This window comes from Clarias gariepinus, chromosome 14 (genome assembly GCF_024256425.1).
Source record: "Clarias gariepinus isolate MV-2021 ecotype Netherlands chromosome 14, CGAR_prim_01v2, whole genome shotgun sequence".
NCBI lineage: Eukaryota > Metazoa > Chordata > Actinopteri > Siluriformes > Clariidae > Clarias > Clarias gariepinus.
This window is the reverse complement of record NC_071113.1, coordinates 27,071,593-27,085,201: the sequence shown is the minus strand read 5'-3', so window position 1 is coordinate 27,085,201 and position 13,609 is coordinate 27,071,593.

The following is a 13,609-nucleotide window of genomic DNA, read 5'->3' as shown; positions in this document are numbered from 1 at the left end:
ACTTGGTACAGCTGGACACTTTAATTGTTACACTACATTTACCACTTTAGCCAAATGACACAGTTTGGTTCTTAGGATAAAACAAAGATGCATTTACAGCAATATTACTAGATACGATTTTACATTTCCTTCATTATACAAGGTAACAAATATGGTAACATAGTGTACTGTATACAACCATAATAATACTGAAAACAATAACATTAAGTAATATTATTTCTTTTCTGTTCATATTCTTTCTGACTCTCATTTAAATGTTCACTTGTAAGTTTCATTCTCACGCTTTGCCTTTATAACCTCCAGCCTCTTTCTAATCCTCTGAAGAGCTTAATTGCATTAATTTGCATTATATTTTGAAATATTTGTTAAACACTGCCTTCTTGTAATCAGGTCGGCAATCTAGCAGGCAAAACTTGTTTTTAAACCATCTTTCAGGATACACCCTTATTCCATTTTAATATAATAATACGTTATTTTTAATGGATACAAACATTTTCACTTGACTGTAGCAAATTCTCTATAGATTTTCACTTTTTAGTTTATTAAGTACTAGAGTTTAGGTAGAAGTGTTATCTAATTTTTGCACAAATATAAATTAAAATGCATGAAAAAAAAATTATTAAATTAGCTGGTTTCTGTTAAGGATGATGTAAATGCGACAGTGGTCATGTGCATGCACGCACGCACACACACACACACACACACTCAGAGAAAGAGAGAGACTACAATGCATGTCTAGGCTTGTCCTATCGTGCTATAAATAGCTTAGCTCCTGGCTGATTTGTGAACTTGACAACACATCCATAGTGAAAGTGCACTGTCATGGTTACAGATTTGTGAACTACTTTCTCTGTTTTTGATCTAGCTTTCTGTCCTTTCTAATGTTTATCACTGTGCACTTACCTCCATCACTTAGAAAACACTATTTCTCACACTACAGTATATAAGATTATTAAAATCCCAATAAATTCTTACTTGTATTATATAACAGGTTGCCATGAAGCATGTTCTGACTGTCAGGTGACGTTAAAAAGATCTTTCCTCATTCTTAATCTGTGTGATCTGTGTAGAAAAGTAAGCCTGAGGTAGTAAAGACACTTTTTCTGTCCAATACCATATTTACAACAAATCATTTTATTTTATGATATATTACAAAGAGGAAAAGAAGGATAGTGGATAGGAAATGTCCAAACCTCAAGCATGTGAGTGGGTACTTTTACACTAGAGACTCTGGCACGGATCCTAGTACACTTGACATCACAGTGTCCAGTATGTGTGAACAATCTGTACCATACCCAGAACAGGTTAGTGTACCAGGCGTGGGACAACATGTATCAGATGTGAGAAGTAATTACAACAAAACATGGATGTGGACCGCTGCTTAGAATGTAACATCGACACAGCACAGTCCTGCCAATTACTTTCAATAGAACGTAACTGAAGTCTGCTGTAAAAGCTGCTAGATGTTGCTAAATGATGTCAGACACTAATTTGCATGTTGATTGCATCATCATGCAGTATTTACATCATAACTAGGAGCAGACAGAGGATGTGGTATGCCTACAGCGACCACCATCAGGTCATTTCTGCTTATATGGGCCTGAAGCTAGGGGGTGGAGCCTGGCACCATATGGGTATAATCAAAACAAACAGGTTCTTTTAGCTGATCTTCAGTCTCTTGTGCTTAAACCGTGAAAGAAATGTGTTCAATCTGGCAACAATGTTGTCTTAAACCTCTCATATCAATGATACGTGTAATAAAGTAGAAAGATATATTATAATTTATTGTGCCATTGTTATTTTTTATTGAATGAAATTACTATATATTTAATATAATTAGTAACATGTTATATTAATTATTATTATATTTATTATTTTGCATTGTACATGTTGATTTATGTGAAAAAAAATCACATTTACATTTGACAGACACTCTTATTCAGAGCAACTTACTTTTTTTTTTTTATCTTATTACACATCTGAGCAGTTGAGGGTTAAGGGTCTTGCTCAAGGGCCCAACAGTGGCAACTTGGTGGTTGTGGGGTTTGAACCTGGGATCTTCTGAACCGTAGTCCAATGCCTTAACCACTGAGCTACCCCTGGCCCTATCACATAAGTAAATACAGTGAATAAAAACAACAAAGAAGCTCCCTAAGCAAACACGTATTTGTGATTAGTTATGGGGAGCTCTGGCATGCACATCACAGCGGGAGTGCTGTTTGCTGAACACGCTGCTTCTCTCTCTCTCTTGATCTCTCTCTTTCTCTCTCTCTCTCTCTCTCTCTCTCACTGACAGACCAGATGAGAGGGGCATTTTTACATCCAGCGAGTAGGACTGTACTCCCACTGGCAGTCAAGATGACCCTTCTCTATATAAACTACCTAGACTCTGTCCTTAGAGTCATTAGGGCGGCATGGTAGTTTGTGTACAGTCCAAAGACATGCAGATTGGGCTAATCGGAGTTCCCAAATTTGCATGTAGTGTGTAAATGTATTTGTAAATGTTGACCGGAGGTCCTACCACATTTAAAATACAAAATGGGAATAAATACAGCTGTCACCAATGGGTGCCATTGGCCTACATGGTTCCTAGTTGGACTACAAAGTTTCCTAGATGGTTGGATGGAAAATTTGTCTCTGCTAACCTTTTTATTTAAAAAATGTATAAAAAAATAATAATTTAAGTTATTAAATTAATAATTTAAATATATAATATATAATTAAATATATAAAAAATAATAATTTAAATTATTAATTATAAAAAATAATTAATAATTTAATAATTGTAATAATAAAAGAGGTATAGACGATGAGTGAGAAAATCAATAGGTAGAAAACCAATATTTATAAGTCAAATAAGTAATTAAAATAAAGTAAAAAAATAAATAGGTAAAGTTACGCATAAAACAGACATTAAAGCCGATATGATAATTTAATAAGATGAATCTTGGCTGCTGTTTTAAACTCTGAGATGGAGTTACAGTGTTGAATGTTAAAGAGAGTTTGTTCCAGAGCCTTGGTGCCAATCCAAAGAATGCTTTAGCACCCATTGTGTTAAGATCAAAGCATATCACCACAAATAAATTGAATCTACTAACAAAAACAATTGTGCACAAGCACAAAAAATGTTTGCATTGTATATGATAATTTTTTTTCTGATTATTTTTTGTATTTGTAAATATATATAACGATAATCTTTCAAGCGACATCTCAACTGTTTGGAAGAGGCCTACAGGTTGGGTAAAAACTAAACATTGCTTGTTCTTCTTATTGATAAAGAAAATACATAAGTGCAAAGAAAAATTTTATATTTTTAGCTTTTTTCTTAGTGAGAATGATAAAGATAAATAACTGAATAACAAGCCATATGATTAATAGGTTGATTGTATTAAAGAAAATTTAACCCCCAACTTTCTCTCTCTCTCTCTCTCTCTCTTTCTCTCTCTCTCTCTCTCTCTCTCTCTCTCGCTCTATGTGTCTATGAGCAGAGGAAGGGGAATTGTTGGTTGTGGGATGCCAAAGTGTTAAAGTTATTAGGTGAGAGGGACTTCTGTATGTACAGAGCTTCCTGTGAACAACAACTGCTTCCTGTCCTCATTTCCACATGTGACAAACAAAAGAGAAACAGAAGCACAGTAGATGTGAGGTCAATGGGGGAGAAAAAATGTGCAGTTTGTTTTCACTGGTGCAGACACAGGGATCTATAAAAACAATCTCCTATATCGCTTATCCATGTTTATGGAATGATAACTAACCTGTCTATGTTATTAAAAGTTTAATAAAATTAGAATTTGAATTTGACCTGTTTTTTAGTATCTTAACTATAGTGATTTCCTGCCTCGAGATCTGTTCCTTGGGAAAACTTGAGACCCACAAGAAAGGAGTAATGAATGAAAAAAAAGGTCTATGATTAAAATTATTTTTAATTATAAAATATTATTCCATATATTAATACAATTTATGGTGAAAGAGGTATGAATATTATTCAAAATAAAGTGGCACACAAAGATTCACACCAAACGGCACTACTCTCCTACAATTTCATTTTCACAACTTAAAAAAAATGATTGTCTTTTTTGTTAATGACGTCTATTTCTACCCCCCCCCCCCCCCCCTTTTTTTAAAAACAATTTCCTTTTGTTTATTTTCTCATTACTGCTTTCTCTGTTGTTCCATCAGTACTTCTTAAAGAAGCAGAGAAAACACTTAGTGTCTGGTCATCTCAAAACAATGGCTGGCCTATTACAACCCAGAGAAAACATCTGGTGGCAGTGTGGTATTATCCACTTAACTAAATTGTATGATGTAATCAGGGCCAATAACCAGTGATCTCCCTGCTCATGTGGCTCACTGATCCATAATCATGTTAATTAAGGGAAAAGAAGCAGAGGCACAATCAGGTCCCAGTGTGTCCTCAGTTTTCCATGCTGTGTCCTCTATCATTTCTCATGCCCTCCATCCAGAATGTTTTAGCCGCTGGCCTTGGTTAACCAAAGGATGGCAAACTGCCATATGTCCTCTTTTAGTCTTGCTCTCATGGGGAAAGTCTTAGGATGACCAGGGTGTGGGCCAAGATACCATCTGTCTGCTCCTGTGCCAGCCGGTCATCACATATGCCACTCTAGTGCGGCAGGTGGCCATGCCAGTCTTTTCACACACACCTCTCAAAGGACCAACTGAACTGGCCACACAGACAACACATTCATATAGTAGATAATACTAGGGCTGGCCACACACACACACACACACACAGAGAAAAGGGTGAGTTTTAATTGTTCTTGGATTATCAGTAACTAAGGCTCGGATAAATATAATATTCAGAACACTACTTTACCGTTACTAATTTCAGCTGCCTTTAGTTTAGATGTTTTTTTAAACTGCAATCATTAATTAACGTATCCTGATGGACAATAATTTCCAATACAATCCGACTGGCCATTATTATTGAAATAAAAAAAACTTAAAAGTTGAGGCTTTATTTATAAAACATTAGTACCTTTAGATCTTTTGATCTAAAATGATAACATTAAAGCTATACAATTTATAATGCTGAAACTTTAACGTATGTGTGTCAGGGACAGACAGGAGGCCACAAGGGCAAGTTGACTGAACGGTAATAATCAAGGCAATCAAAACCAGACAGAGGATAAGATCAAACATCATAAAGAACGGCACAGTGAGATCTGAAACAGGAAAACAGAAACAGGATTAAAACTGGAAATAACAAGCAGGAATAGAATGCTATGGTGCTGTTTATACAACAGTTAGTTCCGACCGAGCAATCTGATTGGACAGTAACAGCACTGGGATGTTTAGCTCTGTGCATCACAGGTGTTCTAAAATGATAAATTACACTAACTGTTGGTCACCAGGATGACTGAAAGTAGGTCTTTATGGAATGCAGTACTGAGGAAAGAGCAGTTACCTGCCAAACTGCGCATTTAAAACCAGCCGCAGATGCATTTTTGCAAGACAGTACATCTGATAACACTATGTCATTTAAACTATACTTTCTCTAGATAAGAATGGCTCCTGAGTCTTTTCGAAAGGCCTTTGTGTTGTTTAATTTATGCCCAAATTATATATATGAATTATTTATAAATTAAATATGGCGAGCTAGAAAGTAGACTAGCTTCTAACACAAGGCTGTATCTCAAATCACTCTCTAAACTTACGGTCCATCACCTCCATGGTGCATGTACCTCATCTTTTGGCTACATAATACCAGTAAGAATTTAAAACTACTTTCACACCTGTTAATTATACTAACTGTCAGTCGTCAGTTCTGCCAGTCGCGGTAAGTTAATTCAGACAGATCCTACCACGGTCGTAAAAATAAATAGATGGACTACATAGATGGGAAACATTTTTTTCCACGTTAAATTTTCACCCGTTTTGAAATCAGAATCATCTTGTATAAATACGAATACGAATATTTAAAAAGTATTTTTTTTACTTATGTCTGTAGATCTGTAGCTTGACTCTGATTTATTGAGCTCGATACTTCAGGTACAGAATTGACATAAATGACTAGGAGTGGATAAGCAGCAACATCAGCTATGCTACAAAAGGTGCAATTGTTCCTAGTTAGAAAACTAAAATGTCTGAACTATGGACAGGTTTTTTAAATGCATTTATTAATTGTGCTGGAGTCTTTTTTTCAGATCAGTTACTAAAATACTTACCAGGTCCAGACGTGGGCCGATGTTCGCTTGTTGATGATCCCTGAGCTATACTTATTAGGCACACTCGCCGTTCGGTGAGTGAAACTGAAAAAGGTTATGACTAGTGTGGGGACTAGACATAAATCAGTCTCAGTGTGATGAGTGATAATACACTAATGAAGAAACAGAAACCTAGCCGAGACTCATTTACACCCTCTCATCACTGTGCTACATCAAGTGTGTATTTGTGCATGTGTGTGTGAGTGAGTGTGGTTAAGGATACCTGAGAAACCTTTTTAAATAATTTATATGTGTACAGCCCAAAACAATCAACCTACATAACCGTGTCTGGGAACTGTCCCTGCGCCCTAGCAACCTTAACTAGACCACCCTAAATGGTCGGGTAGCTTGGATAACACATCTGCATGTGTATGTGCGATACGTGAGCAACATGCGTCTTTGGTGTGTTTATTTATCGCCTGTTGATGGCGGTCATCCTGAAACATTACCTCAGTGTCTCCTTGTGCATGGGAAGACCGCAGAGGCTAATCCTCAACTGGTATTTACAACCGCTGTGATATCTTTCCTAATTTGCAACCTCAGAATGAACATATCGCTATTGCACAAACATGTGCACGCTTGTCAACATTCAAAACAGTTGCATTTAATAAAGGAGGTCTGTGGAAAACTGTTTGTCCGTCACCAAAAGTGGTCAAGTAGAATCATATCTTGTTACGTTATGCAACCACTGACGTTATGTCCCGCTGATTTATGAATCTCAACTATTTTAATCAGCGTAAGTTATTCCACTGCAGTTAGGAGTTTTGACGGAAAATGAAAAAGTTTATGTTCATTTCAATGAGAAAGCGTGGGAGTTGAGCTCCAACACCCTTGGTTTACACTAAATGCCAAGAGCTCTGGTACTGTAATTTGAAGACACTTAAACTACTTGACATGATAAATCATGCTGAAAGACAACATGAAAGCTACGACATTAACACCCACTAATTCAAGCCATCTAAAGTTCCATGACCTTTAACGTCCATGGATATTTTTTCTGGCACTGCATTTTTATAGCTGTGACGCTTAAAATCAATTTAAATTAGCTGAGATTATATCTATATTTTCCCTGCATTTTGAAGTAATTATTTAATACAGATTGCTGTTTGGACAGCCAATGAACCTAACTTGTATATTCAGATGAAATGATTTCCACTAAGGTTTGGAAGAAAATTTAAACTAAACACACAGCTTTATAAAGTATGCTTATTCAAGCCTTAATGGTCTATGACTTCACACCAGCACTCATTGTTGTAGGTCAGTGGTTCTCAATCCTGGTCCTGGAGGACCACTGCTCTGCACATTTTAGTAGCGTTAAATTTTCTTAATTGGGTGTATTAGAGTAAAGAAAACACTAATATACAGTATACAGGGCGGTGGTACTCCAGATGCTGGACTGAGAACCACTTGTAGTGTAGGACCCAATCCTAGTCCAGGAGACGGGACTAAGTGGTACCCACGCAAGACCACAGACTTATCCATCCAATTATACACTACAGGAGATTTGGGAATATCAATGAGCCTACACCACAGGTTTTTATACTTTTGTAGGAAACCTGAATACGTAGAGAAAACCAACCAACAATGAGGAGAACATAAAAACTGTGCACACGCAGACACAGACCAAAGAACCCAGGATATTGGGAGAATTCCCAAATATTATTTATTTAATTTAGCCTTTAGGACAAAAAATGGAATTATTAAGCTTAATCACATTACCATCATTATGGTAATGTGATCAAGCTAACTTAACCAAGGATTTTCCCACAGTACGGACATGAAAAAGTAAATAGTCTCTGCCTCTTAATTCCCAGTTCAACTAGTGACTATGCATTTATCTAAAATAATAATAAAAAGTCATTAAACCATTAATTTTTGATAACACTGGAAAAAAAAAGAATTACTGACTTTAAACACACTTGGCATCAGTGGATATAGGACAGGGGTCCTGAGACGACCACAATAGCAGAAGTAAACAAGAAATTACTGATGGATACGCCCAAGTGACAGCTTGTTTTTGGAACACAAATAGACAAATGCAAACAGTGAGAATGGTTTCTGTTTCATAACAAGCTGAAAGTGAATGAAAGGGGTGTGCGTGTATTAGAAAGAGGTGAAATAGGAGAAAGGGGAAGGGGAAGGGCAAAAGGTTAGTGTCTTAGAGTACATTTGATAGGGGTGTAATTTGCAGACGTGCCCTTAACCTGTGTCTTTATACAGTTGCTAATGAATCTCATGAATCATTAAATTCAAACCGGGACTTTGCTTGTGCAGAATAACACCCCTCCCTTTATTTTTCCATATAATCCCATCCTTCAATAATTTACTTATCCCACTAATGCACTTAAGTGCTTGGATACAATGAAAGTTTTGCCATAATCAGAGAACCTGCCTCACGTCTGAACACTGGCTTCCCAGGAACTCCTTTAATGGATCAAACAAGTGGAAATGGCTTGGAGCGAGGTCAGGGCCGTACGATAGACGTGGCAATTAATACTTAATTTTACTTCAAAATAGGAAATAAATGGCAAAATGAAAACTCAACATGCAGAAAAACTGAAAAATGGCTACGACCTACAGCATCAACAACCAGCAATGAACTGGTTTCTACTTTGTCATTGTAATTATCCATGGATGTGAGAATTTTCTTTTCAGTTTACATTAGCATAAAGGGCCTCCAGGTCTTCCTCAGGCAGATAGCTTCTTAACCTGTCCTGATCGAACTTTAGTGTTGAGAAGCGTCTTTCACAGGTAACTTAAATGATGGAAATAATCAACACTTTCTGTATATGCAATTTGAATTACCTAGTACAATGACTACATAGATGAATTCAGTGAGAAGGATGTTCTATGAGAGGATGAGATGAACACAAACGAGAAACACATCCTGCTCTCCAGTTTTCCATCTTTATCCTCTTCCTCTTTAAGTGGTAACTCACTTCCTATCTTGATGTACTTACCCTCCAGAGAACTTTCTCACAAGGATGCTGGGGTAGACGGCTTAGCAGTTAATGTGCCAACAGTAGCTTTGTCACTAAATGTTTGCCGATTTCTTCAAGAAAGTTGAACTGGGGAACCCATTTGCTCTGATTTGAAATGCCTTCCACATGCCACAGGTGAAAAATCCACACACAACAGTGCTTTTTTTTTTCTTACTATATGTAATTATGTAATTACTATATGGATTTTCACAGACAAAATATGTCTAGATCCTAACGGTGATAATAAGAGAGGTAATCAGAATTTTTTTCAGTTACTTCATCAATAAATACATTCGCTGGTGGCTCAGGGATCTTCTCCTGGGCTGCTGTTGTCCCACTAATTTTCACCGTCCTTTCTTTATTCTTTCTTTTTTCTTCTCATAGCATCAGACTCTTCAATAGTGAATAGCTCTGAAAAGTTCAGAATTCTATAAGCATTCTATTGTTTAAATAAATTTTTTACGCAGACAACTCAATATGCTGTATGTTAAAATGGGGTGAACTTTGAATGAAATGACAGTGCTTATAGTTAATTTGTTTATTTACCTGTCCATTTAAATATTAATATTTTCTTCATCCAATTTAGGATCTTACTTTGATGTTCGTACTTCTTAGATTAATGTTGCTCTTTGAAATTTCTACAATGTAAATATCATCAATTGAGCTCTGTTTGTATATGTGTTTTACCTAGTAATCTGCATTCACCTGAATTTATACATTTTATTTTCTAGTTTATATTCTTTTTACCTTTCTACAAGTTATATTCTTTTTACCTCATGGGGAATATTTGCAGCTCAGACACTAAAAAATCATTTAATGAAGGAAGATAAAGTCTTTTTAAATAAACTTGTTTTTTCAAATTAACATTTGGTTTGCAAATTGTAACAAACATGTTTGCAATGTGACGATAATCATAATAATTATCTGTACCAGTCTCATGTCGATTTACCTTGAGTCACCTGTGTGTTTATTAGATTTCTGTTTAAATTGATTTTTTTTTTTTTTGAGGTTAAATATCTGTTGGTCTTGCACATTTGGCCACTTAATATTTTCTTCCCCCTGGCCTTTTCACCCTATACTCACCTTTCCCTACTCAAACTTCCACTGATTTATTGTCATCCAAAGAAAAAAGTGTCACCGTTGTAGAATGTTAAGCTCTTAATTTTAGGGGCAGGTTAACTGATGATCATCAGAGTAAAGTATTACGTTTCTGACCCCCTGGGCCACCAGCTCATATCAGCCACTCCGACATCAGCATGTATATTAAACAGGGTGGTATTTAATGCATTAATTAATCAGCAAATATTAAGCACTTAAATGCTTATTTTATTACTGAGCATGTTAATACTGTGACTGTTTTATCTTTATTAATCAATATTGTTATAGTTTAATCATTTACATTTGTGGCTGTGAATTAATCTGCTAATTTTCAGCAATTGCTTTATCCAATAATCTTTCTAGAATCAAAAAATCTAACTTGACTTGACTTTTTTTTTTTTTAACAAAATGATGTTCAGTTCATTATATTTTAAGTCACTTAGCACAATATTTAATACAATATCAAGGCAAATACAGTAAACATTGTTGTAGTAACATTATTGTGCTGCTGTGCCTGTGCTTAAAAAAAACTTTATTACCAGTGATCATAATAACTACCAGGATAAATTGTTTGCGGCAATGCATTAACTATATACATGTAAAACAAATAGTGGACAAATCAATGACATACCTAAACCCTAACTCTGACCCTAACATTTAAACACTTAACTAAACCGCAACACCGGCTAAACACACGCCGCACTGTTTATGCTATTATCATCAGTTATTGATGACATTGCTTGCATTGAATCACTCACTCACTCACTCACTCTGCACTGTCCTTACTATTTACTGTGCTGTACGTTTATTGCATATAATTTGCTTTTGTGTCATAGTGAATATTCATCATACCATGCTTATAAAGAAATATTTTGATCCAATTTTTTTGAGTCATGTGAGGAAATGAGGGTAAACCCCAACACATCTGGCTTACCGCAAATTACAGACTCATCACTATTCACACATCGCATAAGCTTTATATTGTTTTTTTCCGCGAACTAATATTTGGAAGTGAGTCATGATATTTTGATGTACTTAGCAAATTAAAGTTACAGCACAATATCACTTTTGGTAACACTATAGCGCTCCAAATACTGGAAGTAGGCTACATTGGCAGTTTTCCTTTCAATTAGAAAAGAACCTTAATCAGTGTCCTCGAAACTCTGGGGGAAAAACCTAGGGCTTCTGGAGAAAGGAATCATTATCATTTTCATACAAATTCTAAGAACTGAAAAAAAAAAGCAAAACATTACAGTGAATACCAGAACTGGATTGCTACGCATTGATATTTTAGCAGAGTTAAATATTTTAAAACGGAAACATTTTTGTTCATCCTTATGTATTTATGTTTATAACACAATGTCAATCCGTTCCAAATGATGTATTCCTTCATATTTGTCTATGTTTAGTCATGTTATGTAAAGCCCATATATTTCTAATCGTGTGAACAGGATGCAGTGTGTGTGAACTGTTCGTGCGGTGTGTATATTACAATACTATGTATGCACACTTCTGATTGTCTGCATGAACAGTATGTGTGTGTGCTAGTAAAAAAAACAAAAAAAAAAAAAGATGGAGAGAAAGGAACTGACATTTATTTACTGGACCTGGTCTGACGGTCGTCTGGAGGAAGGAGAGGAGGAATTTCCCATGCGGTCTGCGGTGCATTTAGGAAGTAAAGACAGCATTTATAAAAAGCACTGAGAGGAACCTGGGAAAAAAGGGAAGGCTCAGCAGAGAGCCAGGATCTGGTGTGAAGTTATTCCTGCCCTGAGAATTCCTCACACACACACCGGATAAAAACACTGTGAAGAAATGGCCTGTCAGTAGTGTATCGCTCCTCCTCTTGTCCGCACTTCTCGCCTCTGTATTGAATGACCTCAGCTCGCAGTCTTTCCACCGGCTCCATCTTCCGTGTCACTTGATATGAGCTGCCGAACCTAAGTTAACGACAAAACAGTTAAGCGAACAGCCAGAGCAGAGCCTTGGATCAGAACGGATCTTAATGAATGCGAGAGGCGCTCTCTGGCTGGGATCACGTTATTATTTTCCGTATGTTTTTCAGGACGCCTGCTTTTTCCATTTTCCAAGGCTGAGGTGGTTACGCTGCCTGATTGCAAACCATTTCTTGCTTGTTAAAATGAAACAGTCGGGGTCTGGTTGTGGACTGACATCTTTGTGGTCTCGTATGACCTTTGACCCGGAGTCGAATATTTCATCGCTTCTTCTGAGAACACGAGCGTCGCATTTTTAACTGCTCTGAAAATTCGTGTCAAGTAGTAAAGTTCAGCATTTTAAAAATAATTACTGAAAAGAATCTGTGAATTTAAACACAGTGATTATTAGCTGTTAAAACCCAGCATGTTTCGGAAGTATTTTTCCCCTCATCTTTTCATAGCCCAACTATTCTACTCTATGAATTCCAAGATCTGATCATGACCTTATCAATTCAGAGCATGAAAAAAACACACCCTGATCTGGTGTTCACATTAACCAGATTACATAAGAAACGCATATTTGACACAAACAAATAAGGACAGTGTGTTTCGATTTATTGAATAGATCTAGTTCACGCTTAGGTCTAATTACAATCACGAGGCTGTTACATAAACACCCCTGCAAAAAGCATCTGTAGATTTATCTGTAGATATGTTATGATTACATTTCATTAAGACTACATAGGATCTGTGTACAGTATGTTGTGTCATACTGTATTGTACATGTCAGTTCTGTGTATATGAGGTGTAACATTAATTCTTCTAACACGGGAAAATTTATTTGGACTGTGAGTTCATGCTTTATTAATATCACAAGTTGCAATTTTTGTTTTATTCACTTTACTCTTAGAGAGGGAGTGGGCCAATATTTTGGGCTACTATAAGTGTATATAAAAAGTTTGTCATTCTTTAATAAATAAAACGGGGTCAGTCGTATCAGCACAATAAAATATTAGTGGATAAGAGGAGTACAATATTATGTAGAAAACATAACTCTCTTTCACATCACACCATCTTAGCTTTGAACATTCTTCCATAACAGCACGCACTGAACATGTTTATATGCTTATACAGCCTATAAGCAAAAGTGGTGCAGTTACTATAGGAAAAACTCACCTTCATCCAGTACACACAAGAAAACTGAGAAGCTGAAACATTCAGCTTCAAGCCAAAGGTCATTCCTGACCATCAAAGCAAGCGCCAGGTAAAGATGTCAGTCTGTAACAAGACCCAGAGTGTTTCCTACTGCCAAATTCAGAGTGTAGGGAAAAATCTGATCCCATGATAAATGATGTTTCCATTAATAAAG